This window comes from Mustela nivalis (assembly GCF_964662115.1).
Source record: "Mustela nivalis genome assembly, chromosome: 8".
Classification (NCBI taxonomy): domain Eukaryota; kingdom Metazoa; phylum Chordata; class Mammalia; order Carnivora; family Mustelidae; genus Mustela; species Mustela nivalis.
This window is the reverse complement of record NC_139027.1, coordinates 23,293,103-23,315,528: the sequence shown is the minus strand read 5'-3', so window position 1 is coordinate 23,315,528 and position 22,426 is coordinate 23,293,103.

Here is a 22,426-nt window from a genome sequence, read left to right as displayed (position 1 = left end):
GGGGCTCTCTGCTCAGCGGGGAGCTTCCTCCTCTCTCTCTCTCTGCTTGCCTGTCTGCCTACTTGTGATCTTTGTCAAATAAATAAAATCTTAAAAAAAAAATGGTACCCATCTCACAGAGCTGTTAAAAGGACGAGTGTAGTAATGCAGGCAAAGGGCTTTGGCACAGGGCATGGGTGCATTGTATGCATTTGACAAACTTGAATCAGGTCCTGCTGAAGATCTGAAGGGAGTGAGCCTTGAACATTTACTTTGCTAGCTGATGAAATAAGTACCATCATATTTGTAGTGGGATGGGGGGTTATAGTAGGTATATATATACCTATTATAACCATATATATATATATATATACACACATATATATATGTATGATGGCAGCAAGGTATTCGTATTCTGGTTTTAATGTGATTTCTTATGATATCATGCATCATGAAGGTGGGAACTCTCCAAACGACAAACAGGTGAGCAGAGAGTATTCATAAACATGTAAAACTACTAGTGGACAACTTGCTGCTATCTTGCTTAAGTCAGAGCGAAGGCATTGCCAGAAGTGAAGTGGAAATAAAACGTTCTTTGAAACCAGCAAACCACTTAGTGGCTTCTTAGAAGCGTAAGTTTAATTTTTGTCAAATTAATAAATCGGTATAACTTAAAAAGTCAACAAATACCACAAAGTTTATGTTGAGAGACTGTATCCCCCCCCCCCCCCCCGTTCACCGCTTTCATCTGAGACTTCCACTCACCATAGGGAATGACTTTAAACTCTTTACCTTTACTGTTGTCTTTATCTCCTATTTTAGGAACACACACTCTGCTGCTCCTAGTGCATCTCCTGTTTTACACGGTCTCTCTTGTCACCCATTTCCTCACATGTCTCGTGACTCTTGACCAGTCATCGTAGCGAGTGAGGCCACAGGGAGTGGACTGGATTTACATCCCAAGCAGGGAATGTAGATGAATCTGAGGTCCAGATCAGCCCTGAAGGGCTCTTACTTATTGACTTGCTTTTAATCTTCAGAAAACTTGGTTGAGACTGTTTTCTTTGTCTCTGTGGGCCTGTATTCCTTTATTGTCATCTAAGTATGCTTTGAGATGGAATCAGAAGTAAGTGAGAGGATTCTGTGTACCCGGAAAATCCCATACTTGTCAGTAGCCTCTGAGAGGCTAGTAAGTAACAATTTAAAACATAACCAATAGCAATCAAACATTAACCAGTAGTTTCTTCTGGAAAAGCGGAAATCAGGTACGAGTGAGGAGACAGGATTTTACTTCTCATGCTACATACGTTTTTTAAATATATAGTGTATACATAAGTGTATATATTTAAATCAAACCACTCATGATAAAAACAAGGACACTTCAAATAATTTAGTCATTTGTAGTAGTTTTTTCTCAAAAATTTACACTTATACCAGTGGATAAGATTGTGGTTAGGATTGAAATTTTACTTATTTCATTTCCATTTTGAGTTCTTCCAAGTTCTGGGGAAGAATTTTTTTTTTTTTTTTTTAGGGTTATTTTATGCCAGCTTAAATGGCTGTGGGATGTTAGACAAGATTTTTACTCCATGTGAACAAAAATTGATTGAGTCCCTGAAATGAAAAGCAATATTTTTTAGGGTGATGTCTTCTGGATTCTAACTACATTTTAACTCCAGAATGCCTGAGTAGATATTCCAAAAGTACAGAAGAAAGTAAGGTTGACATTTTCGGGGAGGCATGACAGACCAGCAGTTTACTGTATCTGCTGCAAAGGTCCTGAATCCGAGAGAGGAAGGCAGAAAGGCAATAATATCAGCTGCAGTAACTCGCCAAAAAACCCAGAGCGGGTGAGAGCCAAAGCCACGAACAGGGCCACCATGGGTCCATTTTCATTAGCCAGCATGCTAAGCATGGAACCAAGTGCCTTGGAAGGAGGCTGAGAGGTCCGATGGCACCATCTGTCAGGGATGTCTGGGGTACGCTTTAATTGAAAAGGGACATCTGGGCTGGGTACCAGTTAACTGCTTACGAGGCAGGGCTTACGTAGGGCTATTTGCAGGCTTTCCTGTGTTTTAGAAGGAATGTATATTTGTTGGAAGTGGAGGACTTGCCAGCACTGTTTCTTTTCTTTGTTGTACATAAAGATATTCCTGATTTTCATGTGAGGAATGACTGTCTACTCAGACACATAAAATCGCTGTATGTAAAGTTACAGTGACCAAGTCAGCATGGTATTGGAATAAGGATAGACTCATGGAATACTGGCCCAGAATTGAGAGCCCCATAACTGATCATCCTTAGATGGTCAACTGATTTTTAGTAAAGATGTCTAGGTAGTTCAGTGGTGAAAAGGTAGCCTTTTCAATACGTGGTTCTTGAACAATTGGTTATTCTTGCTGGTGCTCTTTCTTTTTCTCATTGTTTATAATAAAGTTATTTTTGATTTCCATAAAAGAAATGACTCACCATTTAGAAATTTAAAATTATGGGACGACAATGGAATTAAATTAGAAATTAACACTGAGGAAATTTGAAAACTCCCCCAAATATAAATAATACACTTATAAATAATGTGTGACTCAAGAAGAAATCACATGGGAAATTAGAGAGTATTTTGAACTGAATTAAAATGAAAATGCAGTGTGTCAAAATTTATAGAATGCAGCTGAAGCAATGAGTAAAGAAAAAGTTAATATCTTTAAATGCTTCCATTAGAAAAGCAGAAGGGTCCAAAATCAGTGAGATAATCTTCCACCTTAAGAAATAAAGGGCAGGGGTGCCTGGGTTGTGCAGTTGATTAAGCATCTGATTCTTTGTTTTGGCTCAGGTTGTGATTTCATGGTCTTGGGAACGAACCCTGCATCAGGCTCCTTGCTCAGTGTGGAGTCTTCTTGGGATTCTCTCTCACTCTCTCTCTGCCCCTCCTCCTGTGCTCTCTCTTTCTCAAATAAATAAATAAATCTTAAAGAAAGAAGAAATAAAGAACAAATTAAACTCAAAGAAAAGCAGAAAGAGGAAAAGAATAAAGATCAGATAAGAAATCACTGACATGTAAAACAGATAAATAATAGTGAAAATCATTGAAATCAAAAGCTTATACTGTGAAAAGAGGAATAAAGTCAATAAAACTTCAGAGACAGGGAGAGGGAGATTGAAAGAGAGAGAGCTTGTTAGAGGAGAGAGCAAGAGTAAAATTACCAGTATCAAAAGTGAGACAGGGACATCATTATAGATTTCACAAACATGGAAAAGATAATGAAGTAACAGTATGAAAAATTTTATGGCAACAAACTCAATAACTTAGATAAAATGGGTAAATTTCTTGGAAGACACAAATTGCCAAAGTTCATTCATGAAGAAAAACAAATTATCCCATATCTGTTGATTACATTGAATTCTTAATTAAAAACTGCAAAACCTCCAAGTGCCGATAGTTTTATTGGTGAATTTCATCAAATATTTAATGAATAAATAATATCAATCCTATATAAGTTTTTCAGAAAATTGAGGAGGAAGGACCATTACCCAACTCATCTTATGAGGCCAGTTTTATTACTTTGATGCCAAACTTAGATGGGGCAACACAAGAATAGAAAACCACAGACTAATATTCCTTGTGCATGTAGATTTAAAAATCTTGAAGTATTGGTAAATTCAGCAATATGCAAAAATTATATTATACCATGACAATTGGATATCTTTAGAATGCAAAGTTAGTTTAACTTTATTAAATATACCATGTTAATACATGGTATAACCCATTTAATCATCTAATAGAGGCAGGAAATGCTTTTGAGAAAATTGAATATATATTTATGACAAAAACTCTCAGCAAACTGGGAATGGAAGGGAACCGCCACAATTTGAGGAAGGTCATCTATGAAAATCCTATAGTTTGCATCACACTTAAGGGTGAATATATTCCACCAAAAATCAGGAATAAGGGAAGTAATCTGCTCTCATTACTATTACTCAGTACTGTAATAGAGGTCTTAGCCAGTGCAGTAAGGAAAGAAAAAGAAACAAAAGGCATAGAGATTTGAAAGGAAGAAATAAAACTTTATTTGTAAATAATATTAGCATGTATGTAGAATGTTCTAAGGAATCTCCAGAAAAAAAGGAAAGTCACTAAAACTAATAAGCTAATATAGTGAGATTGGATTATATGAGATCCATAAGGCAAAACTAGCTGTATTTCTATAGGGGCAAATAACAATCAGAAATAAAATTATAGAAATACCATTCACAGTAGCAGCGCAGAATCCTCAGAAATAAGTTTAACAAAAGATATGTAAATACACTGAAATATATAAAACATCACAGAGAGAAAGTAGAGAATATATAAATGAATGGAGAACTATACCAGATTCATTTATTGGAATATCCAGTGTTGTTTGGATGACTCTTCTACCAAAATGGACTTGTAATCTCAGTGTAATCCCATTCAAAATCCCAGTAAGCTTTTTTCTTTTTCTTTTTTTAAAAAGAAATTGACAAGCTCATTCTTTTTTAAAAATTTTTTAAAAATTATTTTTATTACCATATAATGTATTATTTGCCCCAGGGGTACAGGTCTGTGAATCATCAGGCTTACACATGGCACAGCACTCACCATAGCACATACCCTCCCCAGTGTCTATAATCCAACCACCCTATCCCTCCCCCCCACCCCCCAGCAACCCTCAGTTTGTTTCCTAAGATTAAGAGTCTCTTATGGTTTGTCTTCCTCCCAATCCCATCTTTTTTCACTTTTTCCCTCCCTACCCCCCACAACCCCCCGCCCTGCCTCTCAAGTTCTTCATATCAGAGAGATCATATGATAATTGTCTTTCTCTGACTGACTTATTTTGCTCAGCATCCATGTTGCAAATGGCAAGATTTCATTTCTTTTGATGGCTGCATAGTATTCCATTGTACATATACATACCACATCTTCTTTATCCATTCATCTGTTGATGGACATCTAGGTTCTTTCCATAGTTTGGCTGTTGTGGACATTGCTGTGACAAGCTCATTCTAAAACTTACATGGAACTACAAAGGAGGATCCAGAAAAATCAAACAATTACAGATGAATTGAAGGACTTAATATTTCCCAATTTTGAGAATTACTCTAAGGGGTCCCTGGCTGGCTGAGTCAGTAGAGCATGCAACTCTTGACCTTGGGGTTATTGAGTTAAAGTCCCACATTAGGCATAGAATTTACTTTAAGAAAATAATTACTGTAAAATTACAGTGATCAAGGAGTGTAGTTTTGACCTAGGTATAGAGTTGTAGATCTTGGCACAGAATTGAGAGTCCTGGAACAGATCACCCTTATGTGGTCAGTTGATTTTCAGTAAATGTGTCAAGGTAGTTCAATGGTAAAAGGATAATCTTTTCAATGTGGTACAGGAACAACTGGTTATTTATATGGAAAAAATGAACTTTGATTCTAAATTCAGGCCATACACCAAAATTAATTAAAAATAATTAGGTATTGGGACGCCTGGGTGGCTCAGTTGGTTAAGCAGCTGCTTTCAGTTCAGGTCATGATCCCAACGTCCTGGGATTGAGTCCCACGTCGGGCTCCTTGCTCAGTGGGGAGCCTGCTTCTCCCTCTGCCTCTGCCTGCCATTCTGTCTGCCTGTGCTCGCTCTCCCTCTCTCTCTCTCTGATAAATAAATAAAATCTTTAAAAAAAAATTAGGTATTATAATGTTTTAATGAGAAAACAAAAAAATCATCATGGGTTAGACAAAGATTTTTTAGGACATAAAAAAGTATAAACCATAAGAGTAAGAAATTATAAATTGGATTTCATTAAAATTGTAAACTTTTACTCATAGAAAGATAAGAAAATGAATAAAAAACAACAGCTTGGGAAAAATATTTACCAAATACATATTTGATAAAGCTGCAAAGTGCAAAAGTGCAAAGCACTCTTAGAACTCAATAACAAGACGATTTTAAAAATGATCAACAAGATTCAGACATTTCACAGCAGAACATATAGGAATTACCAGCAAATATGACAAGATGCTCAACATCATTAGTTATTAGGGAAATGCAAATAAAACCACTATGAGATACCAGTTATTACTCCCAAGAGTAGCTGAAAAGATTGATAGTAGTAACGTGTTGAAAAATAATATGAATCCACTGAAATTGTCATGTTGCTGTTGGAAATGAAAAATGATATAGCCTCTTCAAAACGAGTTGGACAGTTTTTTTTTTTTTTTTAAATCAAGTTGAGCGTACTCTTACCATATGACCTAGTAATTCTGCTGTTTGCTGTTCATTCAAGAGACAAAGACATGTGACCACACATGGAGGTGTTATTCATACTAGCCTAAAATCAGGAATTATCCAAAGTCAACCAACCAGTGCATAGAGAAACACAATATGGAATAGCCATGCAGTGGGCTATGACTCAGCAATAAAAAGGAAAGAACTACTGATAGACACAACAACATGGAGGAGTCCTAAAACCATCATGGTGCATGAAAGATGTCAGACACAGAAGGCTCTACCGTGTATAATTCTATTGAGATGAGATTCTGTAAGTGACAGAACTATGGTTGAAGAAAGTGGGTTTGTGGTTGCCTAGTGCTCCAGTGCCAGGGACTGACTACAGATGGGTACAAGGGAACCTTTTGAACCACACGCTCTAAACGGATGAATGTAAGTAACTTACACTCCAGTAGAATATAGAATAGTATTATTGCAGACAGCCATTTATGCAAATAGCTTCCCTCTCTCTGCCCCCGACTCTTAAAAAAGTGTTTTACATCTAATTGTTTCTCCTGCTTCATGGTGGCTGTATGTGTTGGCATGAATTTAGGTGGCTAATTTATAGAACTTTCAATATCCGTGTATGTAAACTCTTAAGTGGGGTTGAGTGAACCTGTCCTGGTGGTATTTGGGTAAAATGGGGATTAAAAAATCAAGTTCAGGTCAGACTTGGTTATTTTGAGAAATACTTAAAAAAAAAAAAAAGAAAGAAAAGAAAAGTACAGTTTGTGTCACAAAAAATTTGTCTGAAATTTTGACCAGCATTCTCTCCAGCAAAAATGACATGCTTGTTTATGTGCTTCTTTGTAGATTCTGTAACCTCTCTTCCCCTCATGCCCCCATTCAGTGTGTTGGTGAAGAGAGCGATTCCCATCTGTTTATACAAATGGCCACATTTTAAGCTTCTGGAGAATAAATGAGGAGAATATAAATGCTCTTTATTGAATGCCAATATTTTGGCTACTCTGTGGTTGATGGTTATGATTAGAGAATATTCTAGGGGTCTAGGGCTCAACACTGAGAAGAAATAGTAAACGTTTTGTTTTGGGCAAGGAAGAGTTGGAGGAAAATAGTAGTTGGATTAATCCTTATGAGAAATAATAATTTTTGTCTTGATTTTCTTTTTTTTTTTTAAAGATTTTATTTATTTATTTGACAGAGAGAAATCACAAGTAGGCAGAGAGGCAGGCAGAGAGAGAGAGAGGAGGAAGCAGGCTCCCTGCTGAGCAGAGAGCCCGATGCGGGACTCGATCCCAGGACCCTGAGATCATGACCTGAGCCGAAGGCAGCGGCTTAACCACTGAGCCAGCCAGGCGCCCTTGTCTTGATTTTCTTGAATCTTTCTCTTTTTTCTATCTTTCTTCTTCTACACACACACACACACACATACACACACACACCTTCATCACAGTTGTGACATTTGGAGCTAGAAATGAAGAAAGGAAATAGAAGTAAAAAGCCAAAAACAAAACCACAAAACCAAAGGCGTTGTAACTTCTAATGAGTGTTTTTATTTCCAGGATTTTATACTAAGGAAAAATTAGTACATGAACAAAGTCTAAGCTATAAGGTTTCCCCGTCTCCCTTTTGCATGTAACAGTGGAAAGCTGTAAACAATCTAAATGTCACAAAGGGATTTTATTTAATAAACTGTGATTTTGTACAGTGGAATGACATGTGGCCATTAGAAAGCCATTCCTGTAGAAGAATATTTCCAGTGCACGGATAGATGTTACCCTGCTGAGCACAAGGTAGATTTTGCTTCCATGACTGTGGTGGGGCCTTGGCAGGTCTACTGTGGGACAAACAGGCCTCTAAGGAACAGAAGACCAAAGCAGTCACTGTGATGCAGCAAAGCATTTCCTTGTGTAGTTTAGGTTGGGCCCACGAGGCACCTCCCAAAGGCAGTGATCCTCTACAACTTTCCTCTCCAAGTGGGACCCATGGACCTGTAGCATCCTGTTACCTGAGATGTGTTACACAGTCCCTGCCCTAGACCTCCGGAATCAGAATCTGCATTTAAGCAAGAGCTCTAGGTGGTTATGGTGCACATAGAGTAAAGAAGCCTTTCTTTAACCTGATTCTGTGAGGGTCACCGAGACCACCAAACTTCAGGTGCCCATGGACAACTGTATGATCTCTTGTGCCCTTGGCTTTGCGAGTAATTGCATGGCTCGATTTGCTGGTTTTGAAGTCAGTCTCAGCGAAAACAACATTAATGGAGTTCAAGACACTGTTTTCTTCATCTTCAGAACAGACCAGCCTTTGTTATCTGGACTAGCTCATATGTATGATTCTAAGATCAGCAATTCCCAAGATGTGTTCATGGAACACTGGTTCCTTAATTTTCTCAATATCCACGTACTTGACCCTGACTGTGTACCCAGCTCTGTTGTAGGCACTGGGGTTGCAGCAGGAAGCTACCCAAAATCTGTGCTCTCATGAGGCTTATAATCTAGTTGTAAAAAATATGAACAGATAAAAAAAAATAGGAAATGAGAGGGACCTGTGGCCACATACATTTATTAACTGCAGCGTTTCTCACATGCTTGAATATGTTATTACATTTGGTAAGTTATCATGGGGGCAGAGGGGGTGGGAGGGGCAGAGGCTCAAGATACTCACTCAGTGCAACATTTTTCAAAACCAGTTGGACATGGAGCCTCTTTATTAAGGGGATCCTGGCAGGATTTGTGGTCTGCATAAAGTACTCTGACAAATGTAGCCTTAAAATCTTAAGAGTGGGAGAGTCTCTCGTTATTGTTATTCAGGAGCTCAGGAGGGTAGGAACTTATCTTTCATAAAATTCAGAGATATTTATTTCTTCTCTCCTTTACCTTCAAGTAATGACACTTCATACTCATTTAACATCCAAGCCCACTGGTGCTTCCAACACGCTGACATTACCCCACGATGATGGTAAGACCAAATGAAGTGAGAGAGGCTGATATCCTCACCCCCACGTAATAGATGAGAAAATGGTGGAAGACAGAAAAAAAATTATTGAAATAATGATTACAATGGAATGTGGCAGCCAGGATTCTAAGGCGGCCCCATGACCTTCACCCCTGTGAAAGGGATTTTGTAGGTAAAATAACATTATTAGTCAGTTTACCTTATGCTAAGGGCGTATTTGGGTGGGCCTCAACTCATCACCTGAGCCCTTTTTACAAGCCCAGTTTTCTTTGCCTCATACCTTGATTTCAGCCCGTGATAGCGTGAGCTGAGAACATGTCCATGCTGGTTTGGTCTTAGGACCTGCAGAACTGTGAGTCTCCTTTTAAGCTGCTAAGTTTGTGCCAGTTTGTTACAAGGCATAGAAAACGGAAATACAGAACTGAAAAGGTACCGTGCCTCTCACTTGACCAGCGAAGGAAGTAAAGCCTGTAGTTTGTCTAAGGCCAGTGTCTTAGAGGGTCTCTGAGGCCGCTTTGTCACTTCAGCCTAAATATTCAGTAGATTTACGGTCAGGCTCTCCCTCTCCTGGAGCAGGGTGTATTTTCATTACTCGTACAGTATGTGTGCATTCAGGGAGCTCACCAGGCTGACGAGGGTGAGGGAGCAGCCAGGTGCACAGAGCTGGTGCCGTGGGGTGCCCTACAGAGCTGTGCCGCAGAGGGAAGGAGTGTCCTCTGTATCCATTGGGTGGAAAAGCGGGTGTGTTCTAGTAGGATTTGGGTGACATATGGTATTGCGAAACCCTACTACTACCTCTAGGGTGAGTGCGTGGCCTTTGGGCTGGGAACCACTGCTCCTTACATTGATGAAGAAATCGACACCAGAACACAGGTTATGGGCCCCATGGAATAAGTCAACACTTGTTTAGGAAGTCAGACCCACTGATTCCAGGACAGCATTTTTTCTGCTTTCCCTCCCTCCCTCCCCCTCCTTCCCTCCCTCCTACCCTCCCTCCCCCTCCTTCCCTCCTTCCCTCCTTCCTTTCCCTTCCTTTTTCTAAAAAGAAGCAGGTCTCTTCCCCTCGTCTGTAAAACTGTGAAGGAGAGCAGAGGACTAAAAGGAAAATTTCCACACTTCACTGATCTCGTAGGCTTTTCTTAAGCAATTCGTGAATCAGGCAGCAACTATCTAGCGGATGGAAAGGAGAGCTCTGAAGGGCTGTACAAGGTGAGAGATTTTCAAAGTGAGCAGAAACAGGGAAGTTACACTGGGCATTTGCTGGTTGGTTACTGCCCCTCTTTGGAACAAAGAGATGTCCTGTTGCTGGGTCAGGTAATTGGTGCTGAGCGGGCAGGTGCCGATTGGTTGAACTATCCCCTCTGCCACGTGCGGCCCCCCCCCCCCCCCCCCGGGAAAGCAGAGCATAGAAATAGTTGAATTTTGGTTTGGTGACATAGGACTTATGTGAGTGGTCTGCCTGGGCCTAGTTGGTTACTTTAACAGGTAATAAAGCTTTGGTCCGGATCTGTTCTGTTTCAAGGAATAGAAACTCATTCAAATGAGTTCAACTCCTAGGGGAGCTGCTGATAATGGAACTTGGCTTCTCCTTGGGCTCGGAAGAACCCAGTGCTATCAGCCTACTCTGTTCTTTGTCCCACGACTGCTGGGGCCCCTTCCCTGCCCTTCTGAGCATCTGTTCCTCTCTCTGTTTACCCAGAGCCCATCTTGACTTCCATAAGGTGGAGCCTCTAATCCTAACCAGCCCCTGGCTTTGCTCCTCATAGGTGACTGACTCAGTCTCTGGCTTTCTTATTTGGTATTGCTGCTCATTTGGGGGGACACTGAGGCACCCGAGATCAGGTGTCCACTCCTGGCCTGTGGGTGGGGTCTTTAACAAGTATATTATGGAAATCACTATTACAAGTGCCGAGTGAGGGGGCCTGTTGCCTGGCAGATAAGAATCTGCCCCCACCCAGGCAAGATATATACCATCCTGTAAAGATCCCATCCTTTCTCTCCTGTTCATAAATCCTGTTATCCAGAAGCCATTTCTGTCATGTCTTCTGTCACCGAATCTTTAAATTCAGCTCTTTCACCCTTCATCTCTGTCTTGATGCTTTTGTGTCTCCTCTCTGGATTAGAGTATCTCGGGTTGGAGGAGTCTTCAGACACACGTTTTAGGGCTCTGTCTGATCCCTGGAACCTTCCTTTCTTCATCTGTGCAAAGAGCAACCCCGAACTTGTGTGTCCTAGCTTTGAGGGCAAGGACCAAATAGCCGTGGCTGGAACGATGGTGACCAAATGGGATGATGCTGGTGCTACTTGTTCCAAAGGCCCAGCTCTTTGGCTGATGTAAAAGCCAGGTGATGTCTGTGAAAATGACAACTGCCTGGGCTCAAGGGCCACATTCAGCCCTCCAGCTCTTCCTGTGATTCACCCTCACGGGGGGCTGTTGAGTCACTACAATCAGAAGGAGGCACTAATACTTGGCACTGAAATTTAGTAGCTCTCCTAGCCTAGGGACTTAATTAACTTGAGGGAGAATCAATGACAGGCTCTTTATGACCCAGGGCTTCCGACTTAGATCTCCCTAGGCCATACCATCAAAGAGCAAGAGTGGCTGCCATCTTGGAATAGACATTTGAGAGATAAAACTTTCTTTTCACTGTTATACATCCCTAAATATTTATTTCTCTTCTCTACAACCCAAACCTGCATCTTTCATGATGTCAAGGTAATTGTAATCTGGCCTTTGGAATATGGGAGAATAATTGATATAGCTAATAGCTATGATGTTAGACTCCTTCCTCTGTCCCTGGAGAAGTCTGTGTTTAGTAGCTTTGTCATTCTATGCTTGCTTGCTCAAGTCTATCACTAAGCAACCCAGTATATGGTGTCAAAACTGTTCCTTTGCTTTCTCTGTTTCACATTTCTCTTAACTTTCCTCAATTCTAATCAACTCCTCAAAATATTACCTCCTAAGAATTTAGTTTGGTTACTACAGATTAAGTGTCTGAGTTTGGCTTCAGAAGATCTGGATTCTAAGACTTGCTTGGCTGGTAACCCACTATGAGCTTGGGCACGTCATCCTCAGGAAAACAAAGGCACTTAGCCCGGGCTATTGCCTGGTGTTAAACGGGAAAAGAGAAGACTTAATTGGAAGTTACTTTTCCTGAGACAGTGCCCCTCAGTTTCAGGAATTGGCATGGTTATTATGTAAACCATGGAGCAGACAGACAGGGACCCACATCCCAGCAACAGCCTGGCTTAGCTGTGTGTTCTTGGGCCAGGTTGTGAGTCTCACTATCCTCTTCACCTGAGAAGGAGGGAGAACATTGCCTCATTGCCTTATGTTGGGTTCAGTGAGGTGATTTAGATGAAGTATGATAATACATCGTTTTGCACCCTAGCATGTCCTGTCCCCCTTGCTCACCTCTGATGTTCTCACAGCTTTCATCAGTTTTTTTTTTTTTTTTTTAATTTGACAGACAGAGATCACAAGTAGGCAGAGAGGCAGGCAGAGAGAGAGAGAGAGAGAGGAGGAAGCAGGCTCTCCGCGGAGCAGACAGCCCGATGCGGGGCTTGATCCCAGGACCCTGGGATCACGACCTGAGCCGAAGGCAGAGGCTTCAACCCACTGAGCCACCCAGGCGCCCCTCATCAGTTTTTAGATTCTGTGTCATCTGTGTATTTTGTTGCATCTCTAGCCCCTCCCACAAGAGCCACAAGGACAGTTTTTTGTTTCATTCACGACCGCATCCCTAATGCCTGAAACAGAAGCATTCTGCGAATGAATGTTAAATGAATGTGATTTTTGTAGAGAAGAAAAAGAAAAGTCAGCAGTCTTTTTCTGTAAAGGACCAGATAGTAAATATTTTAAGCTCTGCAGTCCGTACGATTTCCGTCAGAATGACTCAGTTTGGTTGTGTGGCGTGAAAGCAGCCTCATAGACGATACATAAACAGATGACTGTGGCCGTGTTTCTGTAACGTTTCATTTCCAAAAAGCAGGGCTGGCGCTGGATTTGGTCCACAGGCTTTCATGTGCCTGTCCCTGCTAGAGGCATTTAGCGGCTCAGAATTGTGGTGTGTCATGCCTGGAAGTCCTTAATTCAGGAACAGCCCCTGTTTGGCCTCCTGTGGGGAGGCAGGAGGCAAGCCCATCCCGAGAGCCTGTCTTTGGTCCTGATGCACTCTTCTTGCTTCCACACGCTGCCCCTGTCCTAGGAGGCTGAGCCTGGAGGGCTTTACCAGTCCCGTTTGCCCTCAGCCTTCTGGTTGATTTCCATGTCTTGGAAGCACTGGCAGGAATTCAGCATGTGGGAGGGGGGTGGTTAGGGAGCTTATTCCCCAGCTCCTTCCCTGCTGACAATGGCTTGGGGAGAGTGCATTCCTTTCCCATAGCGTAGCTCTTTGCAGCTTCTGATCCCACTGTTCTAGACCCAGGACACTTTATCATCTTTTGGGGTGTGTTCACTTAGCTCTTTCATCTCCCACTTTCATAAACTGTGTCATTATTAAACTTGCTATCCTTACCCATTTTAGAAGAGCACATCTGTTTTCCGCCCTGTCCCTGACTCCTGTACTGTCCATAAGAAGTATGTAGTGGGAGCCGATGGAGACCTCCCCCCATTCCTCATTTACAGCTGCCAGTGATCCCAGCCCTCCTGTAAACACTTTTGGTTGAGACTTCGTGTTTTCTCTTCTTTTCCCACAAGGAGAGGAAGAGAAAACAGGAAATGATCTGCCTGAGGTGGTAGGTTGACAAAGCAGTGAGAGATTCTACTTATTTCTCAAAGTCATAAAAAAAAAAAAAACAACTAGAACAGAGTGTCACAATTTTTTGGTTTTAGACCCAGCCCTTTCACTCAACAGCTCTGTATCTTTGGACTGGCTATTGAACTTGAGAGCCTCAGGTTACTTATCTTTAAAAGCGGTCTAATAGTCCCTGCTATACAAATTTCATTATTTAGCATGCTTACAACTCAGTGAAGGGGAAAAGAAAACTCAACAGAACTGTCTCAAGGAACATGCTATGCTACTGGAAAATGTTAAGCAGGAGGGGCATCTTTGTGGTGCAGTCCACTGAGTGTCCAAATCTTGGTTTCTGCTCAGGTGGTAATCTCAGGGTCCTCGGATCCAGTCCCACATTGGCCTCTGGGCTCCATGCTCAGTGGGTAGTCTGCTTGGGATTCTCTCCCTCTGCCCTTCCCACACCAACCCCACCCCTAAAATAAATAAATCTTTAAAAAAAAATTAAGCATGAAAATCTACAGGTACTTTTTCTTTTTTCCTCTATTTTCCAAATTTTATGAGTAAGTATTCATTGTTTTCATTATAAGGAAAAAGAAAAGAAGCATACAGGTCTACAAAGTGACTCAGGAAATAAACAAAAGGTTATATTCGAGGGCACCTTGAGGACTGTAGGATGCCACGAGGATTAGAATTACCGTGATTTATTTGCCCTGTGGGTTTGATGTGGGCCGGGGGGGTCTCCTTTGCTCTGCCAGGCCCTTTACTCTCGAGTACTCAAAGCTCAAGGTCATTACTAAAGGTTTTTGGATGAAACATTTTCCTGGTGCATGATGTTTTAGTGTTTGCCAAAGACAAGTTTTCATCCAAAGACATAGAAGAAAAGAGGGTCAATGACAAATGCCCGTGGTGCCCTCTTTTTTCATCCTCCTCCAGAGTCTTGGGGGCTGGGGCACGTGCGGAGGACAACTTAAGGCCATGAACGTGGTGAAGGGTCCTGGCTCCGGCTGCTTCTGCCCAGCGGGCTCTGAGCTCCTGCAGCAGGCAAAAGAACCGTGGGGGCTGGAGCTGTGGGAGCCTCTAGGTTCCTTAGGCCTTGGACAGAAGAATCCACACTACAATCAGGACAGCCCAAGGGAAAGGGTCCTATGGGGGCAGGGGGTACCACAGTAGAGGTAGAGTCATGCAGAAGGGTCTTGGCCAACCTTCAGTAATATCTCCTTGACTCAACTCCTGGAATTTTAACCATTCTGGAAGAAATAGAGTGGTGTATTGTGTGTGTGTTTTTAAAAAATAGATGTAATTTTTAAAACAGTTTTAGAAAAAATTGAGAAAATCACATGAAGAGTTTTATTGTATCTTGTTTTCAGTTTCCCTTACTGTTAACTTCTTACATTAGTATGGTACAGTTGCCACACTTAATGAGCAAACATTGCATATTCTTACTAACTAAATTTCATACTTTATTCAGATTTCCTTAGTTTTCTCCTCTTCTGCTCCACCCTCCCCCATTCCAGGATCCCATCCAGAATGCCATATTATATTAAGGTATAACATTTTGCCTCCTTAGGCTTCTCTTGGTTCTTATTGTTCTGCAGACCTTCTTTGTTTTTGATGATTCTCATAGTTTTGGTGAGTATTTTGTGGGATGCCCCACTCTCAGAATCCTAATGTTTTTCTCATGATGAGCAGGGTGGGTAAAAGGTGTTGGGAGGAGGACTGCAGAAGCAAGGGTCATTTCCATCACATCTTGTCAAGGTTACGTAATGTCAGTGTCTTTATCACAGATATTAACCTTGCTCATCACCCAGAGTAGCTTTTGTCAGGTTTCTGAACTATAAAGTTAGTCTTGCCCCCACATGTTATACTCTTTGAAAAGAAGTCCCAAACAGACCGTACTTAAGGAGTAGTGCGTTACTCTTCCCCTCTTTGAGGGCAGAGAATCTACATAAATTATCTGAAATTCTTATACAAGGGAGATTTGTCTCTTCTCTCCATTTATTAATTCAATCATTTATATCATATTGTGGTTTTAATATGCATTTCCTTGGTCCCTAATGAATTAAGAAACCTTTATATGTTTATTGGCCATTTGGATACCTTCTTTGTGAAATGCCTGTTTAATGCTTTTGCTTCATTTTTGAGTTGTCTGTATAATTGATTTGCAAAAGTTATTTATATGGTCTGGATAAGCCCTCCTCTTCCCCCCAGTTATATATAATGTCTTTTCTATGTCAGTGTTGTGTTTTGAAGCACAGCAGTTTTGAATTTTAATGTAGATCAATTCATGTTTTCATTATGGTCAGTGCTATCTGGGTCTTATATAAGAAATCTGCACCTACCACCAAGGTTGATTCTCCTGTGTTTATTGTCTAGAAACTGTACTGTTTTGCTTTTCACATTTAGATCTGTAATCCACCTAGAATTGATTTTTGTGAATGATGTGAGATAGGAGTTGATTTTTTTTTTTCTTCCAGTGTGTGAATATCCAGTTTACCCAGTAACTTTATGTAAAGTGCTGATGTGACCATTCTGGTTTTACTCCCAGTCTCAGAGAAAAAAACTTAAAACAATTCAAAGTTAAATGTAATGTTTGCAGTAAGATTTTGGGCAGCTGTTCTGGATCAGATGAAGAAAGTCCCCTTCTACGCCTTGGGGGCTAGTAACCTAGGTTTTTTCTTTTAAATTATGAGTTGATGTTTATCAGATGATTTTTCCTCATTTATTAAGTTGTTTTTTTAAATATTATATTTCTATTAAATTGGAAAATTTCATGGATAGATTTCCAAAATGTTAAACCAATCTTCCTTTTTGAGATAAAACTACCTTTATGTTGATGTTTATATTCCTGTTGCATTTTGTATTTCAGCTGCTTCTTGCATGTGGGTCTTGCCCCCATCAGCTTGAGGACAGGCGTTTCCTTTGCATGGATTTGGGACACGCCCAGTGAATGCTTGTGGAGGTAAAGTGTCATTAATCTAGGTAGAGTCCTTCTACCTTGCTGCAGTCAGGGGGGCTTGACAGTTTGGATGGCGAGATTCTCCCAGTGGCTAATGAGCGTCTCAGGAATGCTAATGAAGGGCTTCCTTTGGTTGTCTCTGGTGAGTCAGCAAATGAGCTCTGCAGCTTGGAGAGCCAGAAGTTAATTAGCGACCCAGTATAGACAGACCCTAATGGAAATAGGGAATTTCAGTCTGTCAGAGCAGAGTGCTAAGAAGCTTTGAAGGTGAGGCCAGGATGGGGGACGTGAGATGAAAGGCAAACAGAAGCGAGAGCTAGGGTTTATAAATAAACGTCAGTGCGGAGGCTCTGTCGAGGAAGCCAGGAGAGGCCAGAACACGTGGCCTGCACGGGGAGACATGCGGGCCCCACATCTGGGTGTTGCTGACATCATGGTTGCTGTGGATTTGCATCTCTACCTCTTTGCAGCCGAGAAGACAGAAATGCAGGGGTGTGCCCAGCACGGAGAGCTCAAGTAGATCACCTGCGGGCGGGTGATGATGGATGAGAGGTTTTAGGGATTTTGCACTCCTTGTTCATTTTCTTTGAGATGGTGGAAAATTTAAAACCCCATCTGCTTACAAGTTGGCTACAGTAACCCAGTGGATAAATAATTTGCCAGGCAAGACCATGGGTAATGTTCTCCGAATGAAGTCAGGTGGACTATAGATGTTCGGCCAAGAGGAGAGATCGGGGCCTTCCTGGTCGAGCTGCATGAGTGAGGCCCACCAGAAGCGCCGGGCTTGTGCATGCTGGGTGCGCTCACAACCCTGGAAAGGCATCTTCAACCAGAAAAAGTGTCACTCCCTTGGCTTAGGCAGGTACCTAATTAGGTTAGGAGAAATGCCAAGAAAAGACCTATTGAAAGCTAAACTGTTGCAAGGCACTGTGGGTAAAATATGCAAAATACCACCGAGACACAAGTAAGAAGGCCTATAGAACAGGTGCAGCATAGAACTATTAACCTGCCTGGGAGATTGTTTCCTCTTGAAATGGGTTTAATCTTCTCTTTCCCCCAATGTGGAAGTTCAGTCCCCTTTACCATTTAAGACCCAGAAACAGGTATTCCCCAGCCCTTCCCACTTGGACTTTACTAGTGGGCTGAAGCGGGAAGGGGGCTCCTTATTCTTCTGTATCCAGGTCGGGTGGCCCAGCCATTCTGTGTTCACTAGAAAATGCTGCAGAATGGAATACGGTCTATCAGAATACCGCCTGATTTAAGCACTGTCCTGGGAAGTTTGGCCCTTTGAATGCAATGCCCCTAATTTGCCTGCACTGATTTCTTACTGCGACCATATTAAGATGTCAGTGGTGTCTGCTGGAGCTTCCACAGCCTGCAGGAGGCCCAGGATTGTGCCTTGGTTTTTGCAGAGAAGCTGGTTCTCCCGCACTTACTCTCTCTCGGTTCTAAGCCGTACTGGAACAGCCTCCTGGGAAGTGCAGCTCCCTCCCGGGCACACTGCTTATTACTAAGGGTTCCATTAGTCAGAAATCTTGCTACCGATAGGAGCAGGGTGGGGTGTGGTGGGAAGAGGGGTTGGGAGCTTGTCGCTGCCCCTCACACCTCTGGCTATCTTCCTGGCTCTCCCCCACCTCTTTCTCTCAGGCTGTTCTCTGTGTTTTCGTTTAGAGATGTCTTGTCCCATGCAGAGAATTTCACCCCTTTCCTTAGCCCTCGGTCCCAGCTCTGTCCATGGCTTACTGGTCATATATATCTCAGGGGAGCTTCTCAGGGAAGTTGTCCTATAAAGCGGTCTCTCCTGAAGACATTTGGTTCCAGCTTCTTTTAAACACTTTGACGTGGGCAACAGTAACCCCATTTTACACTTGAGGAGACTGAGGCCTGGAAGGAATTAGTGAGTTGCCTGTTAACACCACAGGGCCAGTATCCTAAATGAGGTTGCTTGACCCCCAGTCCCAGGCTTTTCTGCTACCGCATGCTGCTTGTCAGAGCCCTTCTAAGGACTGCAGAGCCCTTTACCCACATGAGCTCTCCTGCGGTCAGGAAGGGGGACGATGCCCTCTGTCAGCCTTCAGACCACATGGTGCAGAAGGCTTTTGCCTACTTTACCTTACTACAGCCTGCGAGTGACTCCACACCTGTGAATAGCCCCAGGAAAGAGTAGACTCAAGTCTCAAACCCAGGCTTTCCACTTCCAGATTCGTTGCTCCTAGCACTACCACGTGGTGGAAATTCGAAGTGGAGGGTGAGAGGTTTGTGACTTCCACGTGGCTTTTCAAGATCAGAGCAGAGTGGGGAGTGGGCTCAGCCACCAATGTGGGCTTATCCTGCACCTGCTTGCCCCCATGGCCCAGGCCAGTCCCCAGGTGGTGCCCCTCCAGGGGCAGTGGTGGGCGCTGAACCTCCCTGGGAAGGCCGGAAGAACCCTGAGATGCCTGGGCTCTCACCTTTGTTTTCTTCCCTTCCCTTGGCTTTTTGTGGAGCTGAGCCTGTCATTAATCAGGTCTGAAGCCAAGGGGATGAAAAACTGCCTTGGGAAGAACTCTTATTTATTTAAAAATTAGAAAAAAATAAAACAACAACCCTAATTCAGGAAAGACTGAAATGTGTTTCAGTGTACTGGATTTTCTCATGTGGTTGTGAACAAGGGGACCTAGTCCCTTACAATTAAACTTTAGGTATTTGGCAAGTTTTTGTAATGAATCTTGTTCTGTGTGGAGCCCTGAGCAACAGCACCGTGAGACTTCCTTCATCCCTCGGTGTGTTTTGAGGGGCTTGTTAATGGCCCTCATGGCCCGAAGTCACTGTTCTACAAGGGCTGGGGAAGGGGTAGAGTCAGGGAGGTCCACATCCTCGATGTATAGTTCAAATAAGGCCTTTCTTCCGAATAAGGGAGTCCTGGCTTTCTCTCCCTAGGATTGACCCTGAGACCAGCCTCCTCACAGCACCCAAACCCTCTAGCATACTTCTTTCTGTTTTCTTTTTTTAATTAAGTTTGTATTTTAATTCCAGTGTAACATTAGTTTCAGGTGTACAATATACACATCTCCATACGTCTCTCCATACGTCTCCCCATCCGGCACAGGTACTTATGACTCTGACTGTGAATGTCAATCAGACACTCAGCCTGTAACCAGTCGGGAGCAAAGGCAAACACGCCGTTCAGCCAGTAGAACAGGGCGGAGGACAGTGGGAAGCAGAGGGTATTATTATTGTTCTCTGGGGCGGCTCCTCAAGGAGAAAGCCTGGCGATGTGCACAGGAAGCAGTCAGTGGAAGATATAATCCTGGCAGTATCAACACTGGGACGTATTGTTCGGTGCCGTCAGCTAAATTGCAGAATGAAATCCCAGTGGATGGGAGCCTCTCTTCCTATGAACTCACGCCCTCTCTCCTTCCTCGCACTGCAGTGTGCCCAACAGCTCTCTTTTCCCCAGGCATGTGGCCCTCTCTTGCTTAGGAAGCTGCAAGGGCTCCCTCCTGTCTGCTGAGCAGACTTGGCCTGCGAGTTTGTTCTGCCCCTGGACTCCTCCTCTCCTGCCCTTTCCACCTGCGGCCCGCACTGCCCTGCCGGCACCGGGCATTTCAGGTGATGGAAGCACCATGCTTCCCACACCCTCTGTCCCTCCTGTTGCTGTTCATGCTTTTCCTTTCTTTCCTTCTCCAGGGTTAGGATTTCTTTCCTAAATCTCATCTCTGCGTGTGCCCATTCTTCCCATGGTTCCAGAGCCCTGGTGTAGGAACACCTCCTTCTTTGATTCCGCTCCCCCAGCAAGATACCCCTCTCTCCTCTGGGTGGCCACAGGATTGTATCTTGTTGATCATAAACCATCCCTCCCCCCCAGCTTTGCTAGTTGCTTGGTACGGTTTCTTTTTCGCCTGCCTTCCCTCATCTTTGAAAACAGGGCTAAGTGGGTCTTTATTTTGTGTAGTCGGAGTCAGGCAGGATGCCTTGGGCAGAGCAGGCATCCAAAAAACGTGTGAATGAATGGATGGGAGGTTTCTTGAGGTGGAGGTCAGCGGTCTCCCGCCCAGGTTAGTGTTCACTGGTCGTATCTGTCCAGCTTTTCCTTCCTTCTCTGTTTTCGCTTTTGCTTTTCCCTCTTCTTTCTTTACCTTTCTTCTTTCTTCTTTTTCATTTCACTTGTCCCCAAGCCTTGGTCTCTAAATGGCTCTGCGGGGATACCCCCTCTCTCCAGGTGCTGATTCGTGCTCCAGGCATAGTTTGCCACGGTCCCAAACGACCTGAAAAAGAGCAGCACACCGTAGGGGCTGTGATCTCAGCATGGTCTGGCAGCAGGGAAATAGGGCCCTTTCCCCATATGATGCTTATTTGCTTTGTAGATCATGATGTGAAAATATGCACTCATGGAGCATTCCCTTCTCTCCCCTGGGAAGCAACAAGTGCTCTTCCCTGACCAGTGTCTCTGTTTATCTCCAGTGGTTGGGAAGCGGGAAGGAAGCAGGTGAGCACAACCCAGAATAGTAGCGAAATCTTTTTTCTTGCTATGACTCCTCCGTCTGCAGTCAAGACTTCTGGACATAGGGTTTGGCTTTAAAAAGCAAGAAGTGAGCAAGGCTGAAAGGAAGGAGCCTCAGGTTGAACTGGACTCTGGCTCTGCTGTCCCAGGGTGTGGAGGAGGATCTGCCATTATCTAAGGGGCTCAATTTCCTCTTCTGCACAGTAGGGGGAGGGGCTGGATGATCTCTGACCAAATCTTCTAGACCAAATCATTCCAGAATGTCTGATTTGAGATTCCACATCCACCGGTAAAGACTGCTATGGCTCAGCCTGAGCCCAGGGCCAGGAGGGGGCAGCACCTGCCGCCATCAGAGCCCATGGCCTTAGCCACCACAGGGTCTGGGCTGTCCCTGCCATGGGGGTTGGGCTGGATATCACGCGGCACTACCGTTTGGACCTTTGAGTTATGTCCCACTGCAGGTGCAGGTTTGTGATCGGCTGGGTCATGACTGCCAGCAGGACTGCTGAGCCCCGGGTACAGGAAGCACTTACTGTTCCCCCTCTGCCTGCAGCTGACTTCACCTGGCATGACACATGCAGACCAGGGCACACTCATCCCCAACGAGGCCCCAGTGAGCAGCTCATATCCGGGTAGCTTGCTGGAGCTCCGGTGCTGGAGCTCCATGACGCAGGCTCAGGTCTCCCCCTGGGCTGGTTAGAGTGGCATCTGTGAGTAAGCGCCTGTGCTCGCCCACTCTGGTGTGCGCTGTTGTCTCCCAGGGACCCCTGTGCTGTGCCTGACAGCTGCATTTGCTCACGGCAAGAAAGGGAAATGCCTGGCATAACAGATCCGAACACCAGAAGGTGATTAGGGGGCTGTCCCTCTTATGGAGAGCTTTTACTAAATGGGGATGGCCACAGACACTTGAAATGGATCGAGTGTTTGAATTGCAAGGAACCTGCAAGATGATGTAGTTCAGTGATCCAGAAACCCTGCAGGGCATCAGCAAGAAGCTTGTGAAAACATATATTCCTTTTTTACCCCCAGGCCTCCACTCCCCCCACTTTTTTTTTCTTTTTTTTTTTTTTTAGAACACATGT